We start from the raw sequence: 22,573 nt of genomic DNA on the forward strand, positions 1-22,573 counted from the left end.
CATAAGCTCTCCCTCCACAGTGGTGCATCACAACTTCAGCAGTTCTGCCACAGAGCTTGTGGTGGTCAGCAGTGAGCCTGAGCCAGCTCAGGGAGGGTTGGAGTCTGGCTTGAGGATTCTTCTGAAGCAGTTGACTAGCTGGCTTTTATTGCAAGACAGAGAACACAAGATCTCTTCACTGATCCTGCAAGGTAATTATATTTCTAAGTTACTTTTAAAAGGGCTGATCCTATTGAGTCTCTGCTTTATCTGGTTCCTCCACCCTGTTGAAGGGGTTGCTGGTTTTATGTTGACTGGCACTCCCCCTGTTCCTGCCTCGTAAAATGTCTTTATTGGACATGGCATGATACTGGAGTAGAACATTGTTGCCTACTTAGAAGCTCCAACACTAAACTTCTCTGACTGAGTTTAGTATTTAAAGCTTCTGTCCTAGAAAAACTGAAGTACTGGTGTTTCTTCAGTTCCCCCCACTCTTTAGTCCAGCCACAAAGGTCATTCTCATGACTGGCTCTATGCCAGTAGGGCAGCCCTACCTGGGTCTAGCCATGAGAAGACGCCCCAGGATCAGCAAGAGCGGGCCTGCCAGCTAAGTCAAGAGAAGAACATCTTAGCCTGCCAGCTCCGTTCCTGTTCCCCATAGTCGGAGTAAATCTCCTCCTACAGTAAGGGGGAAAGGCTTGTTGTACCTGGTGGGCTGGCTGAGTGTTGCTGCAGGGCCATCGATTCTGAAAGGGAAGCCGACCTTCCATCTTCAGTCACAGTGACTTGCAGGATTGGAGCGGGCAGCTTCCCCACCTCGGTCTCTGGTCCAGACTGGCCAAATCTTGTCTTAACACATCAGGGTAGATCTCCAGTCTAAAGGCAAAGAGCTTGCTTGGGTCCTTGGGGTATCTTTCCTGATGGGCCTGTGCAGGAGAAGGGGAGGCCGGCTGTGATGTCTTCTCAGGAGTATGGCTGAATTAAAGAGCCATGGGCTCACTTCACACCAGCCCTGAACTGCTCCAATAGTCTGTGATCTCAGCTGCCTTGCTTCTTTGCCTAATGTTGGTTGAGAGAGCATGTAAGGATTTGTTTTGCTTGTGCAGGACATTACTGAAGTCCTCTGTGCTTGTCAAGGAAAAAGTGCCTCGGAGAACTATCTCCCCTCTGCCTGTGCTCACAGGGCTCCCACTTGGAGCTGGCACTTGCTCTTGAAGGGTCAATTCCAGGTGCCTGCTCATTAGCTTCAGCCAACAGGGAGACTTGTTGTTAGGAAGCCAGGAGTTTCACTCTTGGGTTTAGCTGCAAGGGTTGTGTGAAGTAGAGGATCTGATCACTTCAGCCCAAGAATCAGCAGAGAAATGAGTCAGATGTCCAGGTTTGCCTCCACTTGCTTTGAGTTCTCCCAGAAGCCAGAGAAATCAGGCCTTTCCTGCTCCAAAATATGCCTATTTCAGCTTTCCAAAATGTGAAATGTCTAGTAGAACCATGAAGGACATATGCATGATTCTATATGTTGCAAGAGGATACCAGTGGCTAATGCAATAATCTGAGGTGGAAGGCCCTCGAGAAAGTTGAAGCTTTATTAACTTGTATGTCAGTGCAATATCCCAGACATATGTACTGTTGCTCTGTGGAGGGCAATACTGGATTTTTCAAGTGATAGGGCTCTTCTGTTCTGGCCAGTGTTGAACTATAGGCCAAGAAGACTTCATAATTAACTGCATCATCTTCTGACTGTACCCCTAGTAAAGCTAGTTGGGGATCTGGCTGTAAGTTGTATCCCAGTATTGGTATATTCTACTGAGCTGCAAAGTGGCAAATGCCAATGATGAGTTAATGTTAAAGTATTTTCTGGCACTGTGGCAGAGGTTGATTTTGCATGATAAATGTTGAACCAGAGACCAACAAGGATAAACTTGTCTTAAGTCTAATTCCTTTACAGCTTTCAGCCCAATTAAGGGAGTATTTAAGTAAACCATAAATACTAGCGATCATCTTCTTGGTTTTGTGTGATCTGTAAAATCGGATGCCTGAGTGCTTGTGATCCTACAGATTGATTGGACATAAACTGAATTGGTTACAGTTAACCTCATCTGCATTATTTTTCAGCTGTGAATGAGTCTGTTCACCTTTGTCCTTAGCTATGTAGAGTTCTCATTTCCCCCCTCCTTTAAATTGATCTATTTTGAGGGATCAGAAGATGCTGTGTGATAGAGGTGGTAAAGGTGGCACTGGGTTGTTAAGCCATTTCCCCCATACACGTTGTGCCTTTGAGCTAAGGATTGATTGATTGCCTTATAACTCTCTACTATTCTGATGGCAGCATTGTCTGTTCAGGAGATGTTTCCATTCCCACCCACTGCTGGGAGTTATCCCCCTTAATTTTATAGATGCATAACTGGAATCTAATGCATCACTGACTCACTTAGCTAAACTGGTGATCCTTTTCCTGATGCATTAGTCTTCTAAGGGTTTCAGTGCCGTGGCCCACAGTGCTGATAGTTTTTTTTATCATTGCCCCAAGGATTGCTAAGTCAGGATCTTGCACAGCATTGTGATCAGCTGTATCCTTGTTCAATTGTGATTTTCCTGCTGTTGCCATTTTGGAGGCCATCATGCTGCTTGGCAGGCTCTTTGCTGCTACTGCTGTTTTGCTTTCAACGTAAACGTTTAGGTTCCATTTTAGTAACCATGTGACTTGTTTATCACACAGCTTGTTCTGTTTTAGTATTGCTGCTAACAGTTGGGCCTGCTGAGTTCTTATATAAATCCTGGCATGGGAAAGAGCTTTTGGGCTAAGCAGCCATCTTGCCCAGTGGCTAGCTACACCCCCAGACTGCTGTTCTAGAGTAGTCCTATAGAGTCTCATAGTCTGGATGTCACTCCAGCTGCAGAATAGGAGACTGTGGCTTTAAGCTGCAGAGGGCCTCTAGCAAGAAGCGTTCAGCTGGAGATGGGATGGGGAAGCGGGGAGGAGCCCAGTGCAGCTCCAGTCTAGGTGTGTTTGCAAGTGTGGTGGTGTGGCTCGGGTGGTCAGTGCCATTTGGCCCTCTTGGGTTTGCTTCTGTTCCCAAACATAGTTATGTGCTCCTTCCTTTCCTCTGTTTTTTTCAGTGGCTTTTTCCAAAGAGCTGCTTGGTGGTGTTGGCTTGTGTTCTTGGCTTAACTTTAACCAGTTAATGGATGGGATTGAGGCAGCTGCTTGGTGGTGGCGTAGGAGTGGGGAGACCCCTTCAGCCATGACACTCACTGGGTTAACCTGGGCCAGTGGCTCCTGCCCAGCCCGCTTAACAGGGATCTTGTGAGGATTGTGGACTGCCTAGAGGAAGGACAGGATAGCCAGGTCTGCATAGCTCTCTTTATCCTGTCTTGTGAACTCGGGATGCCTGAGACCAGTAGTGCATTTTCATACCATGCTCCCAACACTCTTTCGACTGGAATGACTTAGTTCTACTACATTGACTGGGTGCTCAGTTAGCATCAGGACATAGCAGAACCTGTTGCTGTAAGGCAGACAAAAGTCTTGGCCTCAGAGGGAGGGCGGGCAGTGCAGCTGTAGCTGGTTTGCAGTAGGTGCGTGTGTGTGTTCACCAGCCTGTCAGTCTAAGCTCAGAAATGCTGCAGTCTGCTACTCCTCTGGTTGTCTCTGCTGCTTCCTAACATCAAGGGACAAGGTGCAGGACAACTCTTCTCCCATCCCAGTTTGTGAGAGTCAAAATCCACTGGCAGCCTGGTAGCACCAGAGCTTGGCCATGAAGCAGTGCAGTGTTCACTGCAAAAGCCACAAAGGTGTGGATGTCTGTGTATTGCTCTGGGGATTGGTGCCTGTCCTAAATTCTGAAAGGCTGGGTAATTGGGTTAAAACATCTGGCTCAGTTTTCTGGGTGCTTAATGAAGCTCTGCCTTGTCTTTGCTTTCAGGGGTTTGTGGATGCTGGACCAGTGTGGCACAATATCTTGAGAACTGCACAGCACTGGGCCCATATACCAATTCAGGCATGGGATTTACTAAGCTACCCTGGGCCAGTCACTGCATGTCTCAAATGTAGGACTCTGATCTAGCAAGAGAACAATCTTTCTAGTTTGCCCCCAAATCAGCAGCTAACACTGATTTGTTGCTCCCTTTGTAGCATTTTCCATTGAAGGGGTGTTGGTGGTCATACTGCTGATCTCTTGAATCTAGTACTTAAAGCTAGAACAAACCAGGACTTTCTCGTGCTCCCCCATGTTACATCCTTATTGGCCCAGGTCAGAACGTAGGGCTGTAACCCTGCACTAAAAAGTCCCAACACTAAAAAGCTCTCAACTGTACTGTGTACTAAAGCACAGTCTACATGCTCATAGGCCTTCACTTTGTATGTCAGGTTAGAATCGGGAGTTACCCAGTTCAAAAAAGCTTGTCTCTTTTCAGGGAGTTCTGGGGATGGGGCCCTAGGCTGGTAGCCAAGTGTTCTGCTTTTCCAAGTGGTGCCCACTTGGGATCCTTCAGATGGCCCCAAGGCTTGCAGCAGAGATGGGGGTCTCATGAGTGAGTTCTGCAGAGGACAACTGTCCTTCTTTGCCTATACAAGCATTGGAATAAATGTCTGTTGGGATGCAGGGAAGGAGAACTGACCCCTGCTAACTGGGCAAAGAGGCACCTTTTACCGTGGTGATTCTCTTTATTTAGCAGGGGGAGAGTAACTGGCCCTATCCACCCCCAGCACAGGACCTCCAGTGGCTGTAGCTGGGGTCTATCTTATGTTTCTTTTTAGAATGTGAGCCCTTTGGAGACAGGGTTCCATCTTATTTATTTGTTATTTCTCTGTGTAAACCGCCCTGAGCCATTTTTGGAAGGGTGGTATAGAAATCGAATAATAACTGTACTGCAGGTGCCTTCCTGTGTAGCTTTTAAAGGCTCCCCACTTTTCAGTTTGTCATTTATGTCCCAGACTTGCCTTCACTTAGAGTGCTGCTGCCAAAAACCAGATCAGGAGCCTTTATTCCTCCTGCAGAGAAGCTCAAATGACCCAAAGGGACAAAGTGCTTCTCCCTCCATAGGTGGCTGTAGTATTTTGCCTTGAAAGACTGGAAGTTCCCTCCATGAGAACCTGGGAGGACAAGGATGGCCTCCTGTGCTGTTCTGCAGAGAGGTAAGGGGTGTGTGTGTGTGCGTCCTGATCTTGAGAGCAAGGTCAACTTCTGGCAGTGGGTGAAGCAAGCCAATTCTCTGTTGTGGACTAGGGAGAAGATAGCTTAGTGGCACTAAAAGCCTTTCCTTGTCTATGGCCCTGTGGGTAGGCAAGGGCCAGTATTTTTTATTTTATTTTTACATTTCATATCCTGCTCTTCCTCCAAGGAGCCCAGAACAGTGTACTGCATACTTAAGTTTCTCCTCACAACAACCCTAACCACTATACCACCCTGGCTCTCCAGTAACCCCCATAAGCAGAGTTCCATAACCAAGTTAGCTATTACCGCCCCAACCCTCAGGCCATACTGTTGCCTCTCTGTGTGGTGCACCAGCCCCTCCAGCCTTGCCAGAACTGGCGTTCAGATGAGCATTATAGGCAGATGTGAGTAACTGCTTGCATTTTGGTAATTCAAAAGGGGAGTGGCCATTCTTGGTCCCAGTCGTCTTTAGTGTGCAAGTGGTTACTTGTGCCCCAGCACGGTTTATGCCTGTTAAGTCTGCATGTGTTTCATAGCTGTAACCTCCATCTCTTTGGCAGGAGCAGCCTTCGATGGTGAGCAAAGAAGCAGTACCGCAGTCCCCTCTCGGGAGCAGCACCTGGCTCTAGAATGCTGCCGTGAATGTCTTCAACTCTCTGCATTGTATGTATTGAAGAGATTGGATATGCTGCACTTGCTGATCTAAGTATCCATGGAAGGTTACAAGGAAATGCTCCAACATGCCCCAAGAAACTGCCACAACCAATACACCCAATAAATAATTCAACCAAGAGACCCAAGCCACTATAAATAAACCTAAAGCCCCAATAAACCAACTTATAAACCTGAAGCCTCCCAAATAAACCACCACAACCAATTAACCCAAAGCCCCAATAAACCAACTAATCCAAAGCCCCGATAAACAAACCCACTGCCCAGCCAATAAAGTGAAATGCTCATGATGCAGCTTGTGGTAGAGACTTTTACTGACAGTGTCCTGAACTTGGTTTGTGCAGCATCCATGATGGACACAACAGCCTCTGTTTTTCAGGAGGAGCCCCGGAAGGGGCAGAGAGAAGAACTAGCACAGGCCCAGCCCTGGCAGCAGCACGATCATCTAGAATGCCAGAAACCAGCTCTGCTCCTCCCTGCCACTGTTAATATGTATTTTGACTGGAAGTGTTTAGATCTCTCTCTTGTGGCACACATACCATGGACGTAACCTTGGTCTCTTTTGCAGGAGCAGGCTTTGAAGGGGTTGAAAGAAGCAAGACCACGGTGCCTCCCTCAGCAGCTCTCTCTCTCTCTCTCTCTGGCAGTCGGCTCCTGGTGGTATGTCTTGTTCTTCTTTGTCATGCTTGGCGCTTGCTCTTGTAGCATGGGCATACTAGGCTCATCTGTCTCCATTTGCCTGTCAGTTCTGCAGGGCAGCCTTGGAAGTGATGGGAAGAATTCGTGTGGTCCATGATGAAGGAAAACCAGGTTCTAGCTGGTCCAGGCCTGTGCACGTCGATAGTTGGCAATAAATGTAAGTGCTGTTATGAATGTAATAACCATTTTTGGGTTATGCCTTTTGCACACATTTAGTATGCTGCTGTATCGAGTGAGATGGTGAACTAGTTCTCTGAATGGCCACTGATGCCAAACACAAATTATCACTTGTGTTTCTGGGTTGAGGGACACTTCACACCATCACAGCCCGATCTGCCAGCTGATAGGCTAAGTGTCTGGTTGTTTCCGGCTGGTGGACTGCATGGAGCCTCGGCCTACTTGTCAGTCTTGGGGAACACCACAGAGTGACGATAGGTGGAAATCAAAGTGTCCAGGGACAGACTCTCCAGTTGGATTTGTGTGCCAATGCTATGGCACTTGATCTACCCAGTACATGCAGAAGTGGAGCCAGATGGTTTAGTTTCCTAGCACTGGAAGCTTTGATCCTAAGATGCTGTTGCACCTCAGGAGCTATCTGCACCTGAATCTCCCAAGACAAATGGATGTCTGGTACCTGTCGGATGAGGAGGTGGGCAGCGGTGAAGGGGGTGATCAGGATGGCAACCGCACTTGCTACGCCACAGCTCTTGGTGACTCTGCTTCTCTCTGCACAGGCCCTGCCCTCTTTGCCCACGCTGGTGCACTCTTTTCCTTCTGTCATGGGGCTGCAGCTGGCTAGGGAATTGGTAGCAAAGGTTTGCCTCTCCCTGCGATTTGTTGGATGGGTGGCACGTTGTCCTCACCACCACCACCACCACAAACCAATAAATCCTAACCTGCAACTTCAGCCTGTTCAGCCAGCCCCTTGGACTCCCTCAGCCAGGAGTGAAGCATAAGGCCACCCTGCTGCCATCTGCCTTGACCCTCATGCTGGGTCTCCCCCTCTTTGACTTTGAAGACTCCCTCTGAAGAATATGGCTACAAGCTCATCTTTTTCCTCAAAGAAAAATCTGTGTCTTCCAAAGCGAGACACTCTTTCTTAGTGAAAAAACTGCTCCAGCCCCTCTCTTTGGATCCGGGAGCCCAGCTCTGTAACTGGATACCAGCGCATACCAAGAAAAAACTCAGCCAGTCAGAACAACTGGGGTAGTGGTGAGCACCAGCTCGCAGCTTACAGCACGGGGCACATCCATGCAGCTTGGGAGGAACTTCAGTCGGACAAAGAAGCAGGCCAAGAACGGAGTGAGGCGGCGAAGGCTAAGTTCTGTCCCCAGGCTAACCAGCCATGAGCTCAAACGGTTGCCATTATTGTGATCAGCCAGTTCACAGGGGAAACAAAGGAGAGGAAAAGGAGTGCCCATGATGTCCATCAGCCATGGGGCCTTGGCGCAGTGGCCAGCCGTGATGAAAACTCCCAGGGCCCCAACATGTTAACTCAGCGGAGCACTTTTGGAACTGGCTTCTTGTTGGTTGTCTGTGTCTTGTTCTGTAAAGGGAAATGTTGTTGATCCTCCAGTAAATATTGGCACAGTATGTTTGACTGAATGTTACTGACAATGCAGTGAGAAAGGTCCATAGTACCTCACAGTCTCACAACCCGCCTCTGCGTAGGTTGGGCTCTTGTATGTGAAAATGTGTTTGTAATGTGACAGCACTTCTGTAAACCTTTTGGGAAAGGACTTCTCTGCAAATTGAACACCATTATTCACAATTATCTGTGGACATACCACATAATTGGGCTACTAAATTAGTTATGGGCTCAGCAACAGAAGGGGCTTCTCAGCAGTGCCTTGGGTGGCCAACTGAGGCACTGGATGACAGGCCTCCTTCTTTGTGGGCCTCCCCTGAAGAAAAAGGGAGCGCTGCTTATGGCTGGACCAGATACATTACCCCTAAGAAGGGCAAGCTCTACTTTTCCCCCTCATGGTATCAAATTTATTGTGGGGTTTCTGCAGCTGTCTTTGCGACTGCTAATATGATTTTCCACTACAGTATGGACGATGTTTCTGATATTGCATTTCTGTTTTGGTGCTACATCCAGGAGGCCCACAGGTGGCATCAGGCTGAGAGAACAGTGTGAACAACACAATGCTCCACCCCTTGGGTTTCTAGTTGGGAGCTGTAAAGCCACATGTCTTTGTCTAAGCCTCTCTATGCTTTGCTTTCTGAGTCTGAGCAGAAAGAAGATGTGATGGCATCCCAGTCTTGGGAGCAGCAGGATCAGCTAGACTGCTGGAAAGCTCCTCCCTGCTGGTGGTGATGGTAAGGATTTCTACAGGTAGTGTTGGGTCTTCACTGTTGTGACATGAGCATTGTAGACATCTGTTTTGCAGGAGCAGGCTCTGAAGGTGTGGAAAGAAGCAGTACCAGGGTCTCAATCAGTAGGGGCATCTTCTCTGTGCCCGATGGTAGGTATGATTGACATGGTTTGGAACTCCTGAGTGTTTAGATTGTGGGCCCTATGGGGACAGGAATCCATTTTTAAAAACTTTATTTCTCAATCTAAATGGTTTGGGGCACTCTTGAGAAGAGATAAGTATTCATTGCCATCTGACAGATGTACCCTCTCTGTCCATTGCTTCTTAGTTGCAGAGGAGCAGCTGCAGAAGTGGCAGAAACGATCGGTGCAGCCACAGCCTCAGCCTCAGGTGCAACACGATTCTCGGACACAAGAAACCTCTGTGACTGGTGGCAGACATGCTTGACGTTTGGATCTTGTCACGAACCCAGCTCTGACCGAGATGACTCACAGGCCAGTGTGGACGCCCTCAAAAACCCCTTGCCTGTGTTGTAGCTGGCTCTGTATTGAGGCTTCTCTTCGCCTGCACTGTTGGCAGAAGCACCTTGCAGGATGTCTTGCTTCCCATTCCTGTCCCCTGCTCTTGGATGTCTCCGCTCCTGACACTCAAACTCTGACTTTGCCTGCTTCGAATGGACTGACACTTTCCTTCAGCCTCGCACCCCTCTTGCCCAGCCGGGACAGCCAGAAGATGGACACTGCTCAGCCTTGGCTCTGCTGCCTTGGTCAGCATTGTGGTCTTCCTTTCCTGAGTACCTGATAATCTGCCTCTCCGGCCACTAACTACATCAGTGTTGTCTTGGAGTCTCCTGTGAGAGGAGAGACGCTGTGCCCCTGGGGCTTATAAAGAGGGAGGGCGTTCCCCCAAGAGGCACACTGGATCTAGTCTTCCACCAAGTGAGAGTACCTGTGACTCTATCCATCACCTGCCCTGCCTAGCATCCCCCCCCCCCGGTCTGAGGAAGCACCAGCTGCCACTGAGGGATGGGCCTTGTCTGGGGCTACGCTGAGACTCTGGAATCCATTCCCTGCAGAAATCAGAGCCTCCCCATCTCAGACTACTTAAGACATTGGACACATTTCTTCACCCAAGCTTTTAAAGTAGATGTGGCTTTAACTTCCTGGTCTTTGACTGTAATAAAGATGTGTATCTGAAGGTTTTAGTTGATTTGAATTGTTCCTGGAATTTCTTTCTTTGCCTTCTTCCACCCTTTTTAGAAATGGCTTCATTTACCCTACCGGCTCCTGCTGACTGCCTCTGTCGGTCTATTCATTGGCTTTCCTTTGGTGTTCTTGCTGATGTATCTGATGCTTCATTTCTCTTCTCTCTTCTGTCTCTACATGTTACAACCATCACTTGAATTCTGTTCTTCCTTATTTGGGAGCATGGTCCCGGTCGCTGTTGCTCCTCCTCCCTCTTTACCTGTCCTACTGAGTCTGTTTCTATTCTGACTGGTGTCCTCTGCCTCCCACTACGGTGGCTGCTGCTGCTTAGTGTGGCCTCCTCTGCGACTGACAAGCCAGTCATGGTGGCTTGACAGTTGTCAAAGCCTACCTGCCGTCTCACTGCTCCTCACCTGCCTCTGACAGCAGCGGTGTGCTCTGAGGTTCTTGTCTATCCACTCAGTCTCCTGACTCTCGCTTGATTGGCTGGATTCTTGGGGAGGGAAATGTTTTTGTTTTTAGGGTGGGGGCATGGGAGGAGTGGTTGGTTGACTTGCAGTCAAGATGGTTATCTTCACTCTGGCATGCTCCAGAGCCTCCTGTCAAAATGTTCACGGTCCTCAGCTGCTTTGTCACTTCCTAACAGTGGATCCTTGCTTGTTAAACAGGTGATCAATTTCCCTTGTCTGCTGTCAGAGTCTTGGCTGGTGAGTTTCTATAAATATCTAGGGCAGGAAGAAAGTTCAGCCTCCTGCTTCCAGAGGGAGATGTCAGGACTCTGGAGTCTTAAACATTATAGATTCTGTTAAAGTATCTTGTGCAATTCCTGACAGACTGAGAGTGCTGGAAGGTAGCCTATCTCTCAATTAGAAGATGGGAGTTGATCCACTGGTTCCACCTTGTGTATCTTTCAGAATGCTAATGAGAGCTTCCCAGCCAAGGGTGTGCCCTGGAATGCAACTCTCACTGCTTGAATGTGTGTCTTCTAGGGATCCATAGCAAATTATCTCCACTGCCAGAGGTGTATGATTATGAAATGGAAAGAGCTCACTGTATTTCAGCTTTACCCTTGTTTGACACCTACTCCAAAACTGCTGAGCTTTACTGTTGGAGATCTTTTGAAGTGTGGTCAAAGGAAAAGTTGTCATATAAGAACTTTCAAATAATGTTGCTCCTGGTTCTTCCTAAAGTGGGTGAGAAATAGTGTTGCTTGGAAATGTGCACTTCCATGTTGATTTTCCAGCAGCATTATGCAGCTTCAGAGAAGTACATAGCTGGACCAAATCCTGTAGGAGTGAGGTAAGTTTTCACTGTCACATTAGAAGATCTGCCAGTGGACTCTCATTCCTGTGCAAAGCAGAAGGAAGGTTGTTGCAGTTGCAACACATGCAGTCATCCAGTGGAATGTGCTGTGAGCTCAGATAATCAGCACACTGACAGGTGTGACAATACTTCATTGCTTGGTTAGGTTTTCCCTCTTGGGTAGTGGGGGGTTCATGTATTAACTGACGGGAGGACTATGCCTTGCAGTTCATTCTCTGGCCAAGGATCAAAGTTGTACTGCTAAAATGGAGCTGCAAAGATACTCTAACTTAAACATGCATGTGTGTCAAGAACCTTTCCCCTGAACTTCAAAAGAAAAGATCAATGTCTGGAGTGTTGGGAGGTGAAAACATGATTCTTACTTTTAGGGTTTGATTCTTACTTTTAGGGTTTGATTCTTACTTTTAGGGTTTGATTCTCTAGGTTGATCTACTTTTAGGGTTTGATTCTTACTTTTAGGGTTTGATTTCTTACTTTTAGGGTTTGATTCTTACTTTTAGGGTTTGATTCTTACTTTTAGGGGTTTGATTCTTACTTTTAGGGTTTGATTCTTACTTTTAGGGTTTGATAGATCTTACTTTTAGGGTTTGATTCTTACTTTTAGGGTTTGATTCTTACTTTTAGGGTTTGATTCTTACTTTTAGGGTTTGATTCTTACTTTTAGGGTTTGATTCTTACTTTTAGGGTTTGATTCTTACTTTTAGGGTTTGATTCTTACTTTTAGGGTTTGATTCTTACTTTTAGGGTTTGATTCTTACTTTTAGGGTTTGATTCTTACTTTTAGGGTTTGATTCTTACTTTTAGGGTTTGATTCTTACTTTTAGGGTTTGATTCTTACTTTTAGGGTTTGATTCTTACTTTTAGGGTTTGATTCTTACTTTTAGGGTTTGATTCTTACTTTAGGGTTTGATTCTTACTTTTAGGGTTTGATTCTTACTTTTAGGGTTTGATTCTTACTTTTAGGGTTTGATTCTTACTTTTAGGGTTTGATTCTTACTTTTAGGGTTTGATTCTTACTTTAGGGTTTGATTCTTACTTTTAGGGTTTGATTCTTACTTTTAGGGTTTGATTCTTACTTTTAGGGTTTGATTCTTACTTTTAGGGTTTGATTCTTACTTTTAGGGTTTGATTCTTACTTTTAGGGTTTGATTCTTACTTTTAGGGTTTGATTCTTACTTTTAGGGTTTGATTCTTACTTTTAGGGTTTGATTCTTACTTTTAGGGTTTGATTCTTACTTTTAGGGTTTGATTCTTACTTTAGGGTTTGATTCTTACTTTTAGGGTTTGATTCTTACTTTTAGGGTTTGATTCTTACTTTTAGGGTTTGATTCTTACTTTTAGGGTTTGATTCTTACTTTTAGGGTTTGATTCTTACTTTTAGGGTTTGATTCTTACTTTTAGGGTTTGATTCTTACTTTTAGGGTTTGATTCTTACTTTTAGGGTTTGATTCTTACTTTTAGGGTTTGATTCTTACTTTTAGGGTTTGATTCTTACTTTTAGGGTTTGATTCTTACTTTTAGGGTTTGATTCTTACTTTTAGGGTTTGATTCTTACTTTTAGGGTTTGATTCTTACTTTTAGGGTTTGATTCTTACTTTTAGGGTTTGATTCTTACTTTTAGGGTTTGATTCTTACTTTTAGGGTTTGATTCTTACTTTTAGGGTTTGATTCTTACTTTTAGGGTTTGATTCTTACTTTTAGGGTTTGATTCTTACTTTTAGGGTTTGATTCTTACTTTTAGGGTTTGATTCTTACTTTTAGGGTTTGATTCTTACTTTTAGGGTTTGATTCTTACTTTTAGGGTTTGATTCTTACTTTTAGGGGTTTGATTCTTACTTTTAGGGTTTGATTCTTACTTTTAGGGTTTGATTCTTACTTTTAGGGTTTGATTCTTACTTTTAGGGTTTGATTCTTACTTTTAGGGTTTGATTCTTACTTTTAGGGTTTGATTCTTACTTTTAGGGTTTGATTCTTACTTTTAGGGTTTGATTCTTACTTTTAGGGTTTGATTCTTACTTTTAGGGTTTGATTCTTACTTTTAGGGTTTGATTCTTACTTTTAGGGTTTGATTCTTACTTTTAGGGTTTGATTCTTACTTTTAGGGTTTGATTCTTACTTTTAGGGTTTGATTCTTACTTTTAGGGTTTGATTCTTACTTTTAGGGTTTGATTCTTACTTTTAGGGTTTGATTCTTACTTTTAGGGTTTGATTCTTACTTTTAGGGTTTGATTCTTACTTTTAGGGTTTGATTCTTACTTTTAGGGTTTGATTCTTACTTTTAGGGTTTGATTCTTACTTTTAGGGTTTGATTCTTACTTTTAGGGTTTGATTCTTACTTTTAGGGTTTGATTCTTACTTTTAGGGTTTGATTCTTACTTTTAGGGTTTGATTCTTACTTTTAGGGTTTGATTCTTACTTTTAGGGTTTGATTCTTACTTTTAGGGTTTGATTCTTACTTTTAGGGTTTGATTCTTACTTTTAGGGTTTGATTCTTACTTTTAGGGTTTGATTCTTACTTTTAGGGTTTGATTCTTACTTTTAGGGTTTGATTCTTACTTTTAGGGTTTGATTCTTACTTTTAGGGTTTGATTCTTACTTTTAGGGTTTGATTCTTACTTTTAGGGTTTGATTCTTACTTTTAGGGTTTGATTCTTACTTTTAGGGTTTGATTCTTACTTTTAGGGTTTGATTCTTACTTTTAGGGTTTGATTCTTACTTTTAGGGTTTGATTCTTACTTTTAGGGTTTGATTCTTACTTTTAGGGTTTGATTCTTACTTTTAGGGTTTGATTCTTACTTTTAGGGTTTGATTCTTACTTTTAGGGTTTGATTCTTACTTTTAGGGTTTGATTCTTACTTTTAGGGTTTGATTCTTACTTTTAGGGTTTGATTCTTACTTTTAGGGTTTGATTCTTACTTTTAGGGTTTGATTCTTACTTTTAGGGTTTGATTCTTACTTTTAGGGTTTGATTCTTACTTTTAGGGTTTGATTCTTACTTTTAGGGTTTGATTCTTACTTTTAGGGTTTGATTCTTACTTTTAGGGTTTGATTCTTACTTTTAGGGTTTGATTCTTACTTTTAGGGTTTGATTCTTACTTTTAGGGTTTGATTCTTACTTTTAGGGTTTGATTCTTACTTTTAGGGTTTGATTCTTACTTTTAGGGTTTGATTCTTACTTTTAGGGTTTGATTCTTACTTTTAGGGTTTGATTCTTACTTTTAGGGTTTGATTCTTACTTTTAGGGTTTGATTCTTACTTTTAGGGTTTGATTCTTACTTTTAGGGTTTGATTCTTACTTTTAGGGTTTGATTCTTACTTTTAGGGTTTGATTCTTACTTTTAGGGTTTGATTCTTACTTTTAGGGTTTGATTCTTACTTTTAGGGTTTGATTCTTACTTTTAGGGTTTGATTCTTACTTTTAGGGTTTGATTCTTACTTTTAGGGTTTGATTCTTACTTTTAGGGTTTGATTCTTACTTTTAGGGTTTGATTCTTACTTTTAGGGTTTGATTCTTACTTTTAGGGTTTGATTCTTACTTTTAGGGTTTGATTCTTACTTTTAGGGTTTGATTCTTACTTTTAGGGTTTGATTCTTACTTTTAGGGTTTGATTCTTACTTTTAGGGTTTGATTCTTACTTTTAGGGTTTGATTCTTACTTTTAGGGTTTGATTCTTACTTTTAGGGTTTGATTCTTACTTTTAGGGTTTGATTCTTACTTTTAGGGTTTGATTCTTACTTTTAGGGTTTGATTCTTACTTTTAGGGTTTGATTCTTACTTTTAGGGTTTGATTCTTACTTTTAGGGTTTGATTCTTACTTTTAGGGTTTGATTCTTACTTTTAGGGTTTGATTCTTACTTTTAGGGTTTGATTCTTACTTTTAGGTTTGATTCTTACTTTTAGGGTTTGATTCTTACTTTTAGGGTTTGATTCTTACTTTTAGGGTTTGATTCTTACTTTTAGGGTTTGATTCTTACTTTTAGGGTTTGATTCTTACTTTTAGGGTTTGATTCTTACTTTTAGGGTTTGATTCTTACTTTTAGGGTTTGATTCTTACTTTTAGGGTTTGATTCTTACTTTTAGGGTTTGATTCTTACTTTTAGGGTTTGATTCTTACTTTTAGGGTTTGATTCTTACTTTTAGGGTTTGATTCTTACTTTTAGGGTTTGATTCTTACTTTTAGGGTTTGATTCTTACTTTTAGGGTTTGATTCTTACTTTTAGGGTTTGATTCTTACTTTTAGGGTTTGATTCTTACTTTTAGGGTTTGATTCTTACTTTTAGGGTTTGATTCTTACTTTTAGGGTTTGATTCTTACTTTTAGGGGTTTGATTCTTACTTTTAGGGTTTGATTCTTACTTTTAGGGTTTGATTCTTACTTTTAGGGTTTGATTCTTACTTTTAGGGTTTGATTCTTACTTTTAGGGTTTGATTCTTACTTTTAGGGTTTGATTCTTACTTTTAGGGTTTGATTCTTACTTTTAGGGTTTGATTCTTACTTTTAGGGTTTGATTCTTACTTTTAGGGTTTGATTCTTACTTTTAGGGTTTGATTCTTACTTTTAGGGTTTGATTCTTACTTTTAGGGTTTGATTCTTACTTTTAGGGTTTGATTCTTACTTTTAGGGTTTGATTCTTACTTTTAGGGTTTGATTCTTACTTTTAGGGTTTGATTCTTACTTTTAGGGTTTGATTCTTACTTTTAGGGTTTGATTCTTACTTTTAGGGTTTGATTCTTACTTTTAGGGTTTGATTCTTACTTTTAGGGTTTGATTCTTACTTTTAGGGTTTGATTCTTACTTTTAGGGTTTGATTCTTACTTTTAGGGTTTGATTCTTACTTTTAGGGTTTGATTCTTACTTTTAGGGTTTGATTCTTACTTTTAGGGGTTTGATTCTTACTTTTAGGGTTTGATTCTTACTTTTAGGGTTTGATTCTTACTTTTAGGGTTTGATTCTTACTTTTAGGGTTTGATTCTTACTTTTAGGGTTTGATTCTTACTTTTAGGGTTTGATTCTTACTTTTAGGGTTTGATTCTTACTTTTAGGGTTTGATTCTTACTTTTAGGTTTGATTCTTACTTTTAGGGTTTGATTCTTACTTTTAGGGTTTGATTCTTACTTTTAGGGTTTGATTCTTACTTTTAGGGTTTGATTCTTACTTTTAGGGTTTGATTCTTACTTTTAGGGTTTGATTCTTACTTTTAGGGTTTGATTCTTACTTTTAGGGTTTGATTCTTACTTTTAGGGTTTGATTCTTACTTTTAGGGTTTGATTCTTACTTTTAGGGTTTGATTCTTACTTTTAGGGTTTGATTCTTACTTTTAGGGTTTGATTCTTACTTTTAGGGTTTGATTCTTACTTTTAGGGTTTGATTCTTACTTTTAGGGTTTGATTCTTACTTTTAGGGTTTGATTCTTACTTTTAGGGTTTGATTCTTACTTTTAGGGTTTGATTCTTACTTTTAGGGTTTGATTCTTACTTTTAGGGTTTGATTCTTACTTTTAGGGTTTGATTCTTACTTTTAGGGTTTGATTCTTACTTTTAGGGTTTGATTCTTACTTTTAGGGTTTGATTCTTACTTTTAGGGTTTGATTCTTACTTTTAGGGTTTGATTCTTACTTTTAGGGTTTGATTCTTACTTTTAGGGTTTGATTCTTACTTTTAGGGTTTGATTCTTACTTTTAGGGTTTGATTCTTACTTTTAGGGTTTGATTCTTACTTTTAGGGTTTGATTCTTACTTTTAGGGTTTGATTCTTACTTTTAGGGTTTGATTCTTACTTTTAGGGTTTGATTCTTACTTTTAGGGTTTGATTCTTACTTTTAGGGTTTGATTCTTACTTTTAGGGTTTGATTCTTACTTTTAGGGTTTGATTCTTACTTTTAGGGTTTGATTCTTACTTTTAGGGTTTGATTCTTACTTTTAGGGTTTGATTCTTACTTTTAGGGTTTGATTCTTACTTTTAGGGTTTGATTCTTACTTTTAGGGTTTGATTCTTACTTTTAGGGTTTGATTCTTACTTTTAGGGTTTGATTCTTACTTTTAGGGTTTGATTCTTACTTTTAGGGTTTGATTCTTACTTTTAGGGTTTGATTCTTACTTTTAGGGTTTGATTCTTACTTTTAGGGTTTGATTCTTACTTTTAGGGTTTGATTCTTACTTTTAGGGTTTGATTCTTACTTTTAGGGTTTGATTCTTACTTTTAGGGTTTGATTCTTACTTTTAGGGTTTGATTCTTACTTTTAGGGTTTGATTCTTACTTTTAGGGTTTGATTCTTACTTTTAGGGTTTGATTCTTACTTTTAGGGTTTGATTCTTACTTTTAGGGTTTGATTCTTACTTTTAGGGTTTGATTCTTACTTTTAGGGTTTGATTCTTACTTTTAGGTTTGATTCTTACTTTTAGGGTTTGATTCTTACTTTTAGGGTTTGATTCTTACTTTTAGGGTTTGATTCTTACTTTTAGGGTTTGATTCTTACTTTTAGGGTTTGATTCTTACTTTTAGGGTTTGATTCTTACTTTTAGGGTTTGATTCTTACTTTTAGGGTTTGATTCTTACTTTTAGGGTTTGATTCTTACTTTTAGGGTTTGATTCTTACTTTTAGGGTTTGATTCTTACTTTTAGGGTTTGATTCTTACTTTTAGGGTTTGATTCTTACTTTTAGGGTTTGATTCTTACTTTTAGGGTTTGATTCTTACTTTTAGGGTTTGATTCTTACTTTTAGGGTTTGATTCTTACTTTTAGGGTTTGATTCTTACTTTTAGGGTTTGATTCTTACTTTTAGGGTTTGATTCTTACTTTTAGGGTTTGATTCTTACTTTTAGGGTTTGATTCTTACTTTTAGGGTTTGATTCTTACTTTTAGGGTTTGATTCTTACTTTTAGGGTTTGATTCTTACTTTTAGGGTTTGATTCTTACTTTTAGGGTTTGATTCTTACTTTTAGGGTTTGATTCTTACTTTTAGGGTTTGATTCTTACTTTTAGGGTTTGATTCTTACTTTTAGGGTTTGATTCTTACTTTTAGGGTTTGATTCTTACTTTTAGGGTTTGATTCTTACTTTTAGGGTTTGATTCTTACTTTTAGGGTTTGATTCTTACTTTTAGGGTTTGATTCTTACTTTTAGGGTTTGATTCTTACTTTTAGGGTTTGATTCTTACTTTTAGGGTTTGATTCTTACTTTTAGGGTTTGATTCTTACTTTTAGGGTTTGATTCTTACTTTTAGGGTTTGATTCTTACTTTTAGGGTTTGATTCTTACTTTTAGGGTTTGATTCTTACTTTTAGGGTTTGATTCTTACTTTTAGGGTTTGATTCTTACTTTTAGGGTTTGATTCTTACTTTTAGGGTTTGATTCTTACTTTTAGGGTTTGATCTTACTTTTAGGGTTTGATTCTTACTTTTAGGGTTTGATTCTTACTTTTAGGGTTTGATTCTTACTTTTAGGGTTTGATTCTTACTTTTAGGGTTTGATTCTTACTTTTAGGGTTTGATTCTTACTTTTAGGGTTTGATTCTTACTTTTAGGGTTTGATTCTTACTTTTAGGGTTTGATTCTTACTTTTAGGGTTTGATTCTTACTTTTAGGGTTTGATTCTTACTTTTAGGGTTTGATTCTTACTTTTAGGGTTTGATTCTTACTTTTAGGGTTTGATTCTTACTTTTAGGGTTTGATTCTTACTTTTAGGGTTTGATTCTTACTTTTAGGGTTTGATTCTTACTTTTAGGGTTTGATTCTTACTTTTAGGGTTTGATTCTTACTTTTAGGGTTTGATTCTTACTTTTAGGGTTTGATTCTTACTTTTAGGGTTTGATTCTTACTTTTAGGGTTTGATTCTTACTTTTAGGGTTTGATTCTTACTTTTAGGGTTTGATTCTTACTTTTAGGGTTTGATTCTTACTTTTAGGGTTTGATTCTTACTTTTAGGGTTTGATTCTTACTTTTAGGGTTTGATTCTTACTTTTAGGGTTTGATTCTTACTTTTAGGGTTTGATTCTTACTTTTAGGGTTTGATTCTTACTTTTAGGGTTTGATTCTTACTTTTAGGGTTTGATTCTTACTTTTAGGGTTTGATTCTTACTTTTAGGGTTTGATTCTTACTTTTAGGGTTTGATTCTTACTTTTAGGGTTTGATTCTTACTTTTAGGGTTTGATTCTTACTTTTAGGGTTTGATTCTTACTTTTAGGGTTTGATTCTTACTTTTAGGGTTTGATTCTTACTTTTAGGGTTTGATTCTTACTTTTAGGGTTTGATTCTTACTTTTAGGGTTTGATTCTTACTTTTAGGGTTTGATTCTTACTTTTAGGGTTTGATTCTTACTTTTAGGGTTTGATTCTTACTTTTAGGGTTTGATTCTTACTTTTAGGGTTTGATTCTTACTTTTAGGGTTTGATTCTTACTTTTAGGGTTTGATTCTTACTTTTAGGGTTTGATTCTTACTTTTAGGGTTTGATTCTTACTTTTAGGGTTTGATTCTTACTTTTAGGGTTTGATTCTTACTTTTAGGGTTTGATTCTTACTTTTAGGGTTTGATTCTTACTTTTAGGGTTTGATTCTTACTTTTAGGGTTTGATTCTTACTTTTAGGGTTTGATTCTTACTTTTAGGGTTTGATTCTTACTTTTAGGGTTTGATTCTTACTTTTAGGGTTTGATTCTTACTTTTAGGGTTTGATTCTTACTTTTAGGGTTTGATTCTTACTTTTAGGGTTTGATTCTTACTTTTAGGGTTTGATTCTTACTTTTAGGGTTTGATTCTTACTTTTAGGGTTTGATTCTTACTTTTAGGGTTTGATTCTTACTTTTAGGGTTTGATTCTTACTTTTAGGGTTTGATTCTTACTTTTAGGGTTTGATTCTTACTTTTAGGGTTTGATTCTTACTTTTAGGGTTTGATTCTTACTTTTAGGGTTTGATTCTTACTTTTAGGGTTTGATTCTTACTTTTAGGGTTTGATTCTTACTTTTAGGGTTTGATTCTTACTTTTAGGGTTTGATTCTTACTTTTAGGGTTTGATTCTTACTTTTAGGGTTTGATTCTTACTTTTAGGGTTTGATTCTTACTTTTAGGGTTTGATTCTTACTTTTAGGGTTTGATTCTTACTTTTAGGGTTTGATTCTTACTTTTAGGGTTTGATTCTTACTTTTAGGGTTTGATTCTTACTTTTAGGGTTTGATTCTTACTTTTAGGGTTTGATTCTTACTTTTAGGGTTTGATTCTTACTTTTAGGGTTTGATTCTTACTTTTAGGGTTTGATTCTTACTTTTAGGGTTTGATTCTTACTTTTAGGGTTTGATTCTTACTTTTAGGGTTTGATTCTTACTTTTAGGGTTTGATTCTTACTTTTAGGGTTTGATTCTTACTTTTAGGGTTTGATTCTTACTTTTAGGGTTTGATTCTTACTTTTAGGGTTTGATTCTTACTTTTAGGGTTTGATTCTTACTTTTAGGGTTTGATTCTTACTTTTAGGGTTTGATTCTTACTTTTAGGGTTTGATTCTTACTTTTAGGGTTTGATTCTTACTTTTAGGGTTTGATTCTTACTTTTAGGGTTTGATTCTTACTTTTAGGGTTTGATTCTTACTTTTAGGGTTTGATTCTTACTTTTAGGGTTTGATTCTTACTTTTAGGGTTTGATTCTTACTTTTAGGGTTTGATTCTTACTTTTAGGGTTTGATTCTTACTTTTAGGGTTTGATTCTTACTTTTAGGGTTTGATTCTTACTTTTAGGGTTTGATTCTTACTTTTAGGGTTTGATTCTTACTTTTAGGGTTTGATTCTTACTTTTAGGGTTTGATTCTTACTTTTAGGGTTTGATTCTTACTTTTAGGGTTTGATTCTTACTTTTAGGGTTTGATTCTTACTTTTAGGGTTTGATTCTTACTTTTAGGGTTTGATTCTTACTTTTAGGGTTTGATTCTTACTTTTAGGGTTTGATTCTTACTTTTAGGGTTTGATTCTTACTTTTAGGGTTTGATTCTTACTTTTAGGGTTTGATTCTTACTTTTAGGGTTTGATTCTTACTTTTAGGGTTTGATTCTTACTTTTAGGGTTTGATTCTTACTTTTAGGGTTTGATTCTTACTTTTAGGGTTTGATTCTTACTTTTAGGGTTTGATTCTTACTTTTAGGGTTTGATTCTTACTTTTAGGGTTTGATTCTTACTTTTAGGGTTTGATTCTTACTTTTAGGGTTTGATTCTTACTTTTAGGGTTTGATTCTTACTTTTAGGGTTTGATTCTTACTTTTAGGGTTTGATTCTTACTTTTAGGGTTTGATTCTTACTTTTAGGGTTTGATTCTTACTTTTAGGGTTTGATTCTTACTTTTAGGGTTTGATTCTTACTTTTAGGGTTTGATTCTTACTTTTAGGGTTTGATTCTTACTTTTAGGGTTTGATTCTTACTTTTAGGGTTGATTCTTACTTTTAGGGTTTGATTCTTACTTTTAGGGTTTGATTCTTACTTTTAGGGTTTGATTCTTACTTTTAGGGTTTGATTCTTACTTTTAGGGTTTGATTCTTACTTTTAGGGTTTGATTCTTACTTTTAGGGTTTGATTCTTACTTTTAGGGTTTGATTCTTACTTTTAGGGTTTGATTCTTACTTTTAGGGTTTGATTCTTACTTTTAGGGTTTGATTCTTACTTTTAGGGTTTGATTCTTACTTTTAGGGTTTGATTCTTACTTTTAGGTTTGATTCTTACTTTTAGGGTTTGATTCTTACTTTTAGGGTTTGATTCTTACTTTTAGGGTTTGATTCTTACTTTTAGGGTTTGTTCTTACTTTTAGGGTTTGATTCTTACTTTTAGGGTTTGATTCTTACTTTTAGGGTTAGGGGTTAGGGGGGTTAGGGTTAGGGGGTTAGGGGTTAGGTGGGTTAGGGTTAGGGGTTAGGGTTAGGGGTTTGGGTTAGGGGTTGGTTAGGGTTAGGTTAGGGTTAGGGTTAGGGTTAGGGTTAGGGTTTAGGGTTAGGGTTAGGGTTAGGGTTAGGGTTAGGGTTGATGAGGGTTAGGGATAGGGTTGGTTAGGGGTTAGGTTAGGGTTTAGGGATAGGTAGGGTTAGGGTTAGGTTAGGGTTAGGGTTAGGGTTAGGGTTAGAGGGGTTAGGGTTAGGGTTAGGGTTAGGGTTCGGGTTAGGGTAGGGTTAGGGTACTAGGGTTAGGGTTAGGGTTAGGTAGGGGATAGGGTTAGGTTAGGTTTAGGGTTAGGGTTAGGGTTAGGGTTAGGGTTAGGGTT

At 39.8% G+C, this 22,573-nt stretch overlaps 1 long non-coding RNA gene across 5 annotated transcripts; it reads left to right on the forward strand.

Annotated features, from left to right (window-relative positions):
• The first annotated feature begins 44 nt into the window (after positions 1-44).
• LOC128335842 (uncharacterized) lies at positions 45-10,030 on the forward strand. 5 transcript variants are annotated; one of them, XR_008311739.1, is made up of 6 exons: positions 45-191; positions 5,693-6,464; positions 6,551-6,660; positions 7,238-8,825; positions 8,882-8,971; positions 9,150-10,030. It is a non-coding gene; the product is annotated as an uncharacterized LOC128335842 (long non-coding RNA). The 5 variants fall into 5 exon arrangements; XR_008311737.1 differs by having other exon boundaries at positions 8,897-8,971; XR_008311738.1 differs by having other exon boundaries at positions 5,693-5,795; positions 6,373-6,464; positions 7,238-8,971.
• Positions 10,031-22,573: the final 12,543 nt, after the last annotated feature.

The sequence above is a fragment of the Hemicordylus capensis genome, chromosome 12 (assembly GCF_027244095.1).
Source record: "Hemicordylus capensis ecotype Gifberg chromosome 12, rHemCap1.1.pri, whole genome shotgun sequence".
Taxonomy (NCBI): domain Eukaryota; kingdom Metazoa; phylum Chordata; class Lepidosauria; order Squamata; family Cordylidae; genus Hemicordylus; species Hemicordylus capensis.